The sequence below is a fragment of the Octopus bimaculoides genome, chromosome 4 (assembly GCF_001194135.2).
Source record: "Octopus bimaculoides isolate UCB-OBI-ISO-001 chromosome 4, ASM119413v2, whole genome shotgun sequence".
NCBI classification, from domain to species: Eukaryota; Metazoa; Mollusca; class Cephalopoda; order Octopoda; family Octopodidae; genus Octopus; species Octopus bimaculoides.
The window spans coordinates 2813289-2813725 of NC_068984.1; the positions used below are offsets into that span (position 1 = coordinate 2813289).

Consider the following 437-nt stretch of genomic DNA (forward strand, 5'->3'; position numbering starts at 1 on the left):
AAAAAAAAAAAAAAAATCTTGGGCCACAAATTCTTCCATCAAACATTCCTTTAAATTAGTGTTCGCGACAGGGGCCCATATGACCCTTAAAAGGTCCATATGAGAATTTATTGTTAAAGTTTATGAGCGATAAACTGGTTATGATTTTACTATACACGAAATATCGTTTGAAATTTTTCATAGGCGCAGGAGTGGCTGTGTGGTAAGTAGCTTACTTACCAACCACATGGTTCCGGGTTCAGTCCCAATGCGTGACACCTTGGGCAAGTGATTTCTACTATAGCCTCGGGCCGACCAAGGCCTTGTGAGTGGATCTGGTAGACGGAAACTGAAAGAAGCCTGTCGTATATGTAAGTGTATATATATATATATATATATGTGTGTGTGTGTGTGTGTCTGTGTATATGTTTGTGTGTCTGTGTTTGTCCCTCTCCCAA

General features: G+C 39.8%; 1 protein-coding gene across 2 annotated transcripts in view; it reads left to right on the plus strand.

Moving 5' to 3' along the window:
• Nucleotides 1-437, plus strand: part of LOC106870014 (serine-rich adhesin for platelets) — a 462526-nt gene that overhangs the window by 67511 nt on the left and 394578 nt on the right. Inside the window, exon 2 of one of the 2 annotated variants that reach the window (XM_052966859.1) lies at nt 184-350. The exons of the other annotated variant lie outside the window; for it this stretch is intronic. The gene's annotated coding sequence lies outside the window, so the exon portion shown is untranslated. The remainder of the gene's footprint in view (nt 1-183; nt 351-437) is intronic. 2 annotated transcript variants of the gene reach the window in all.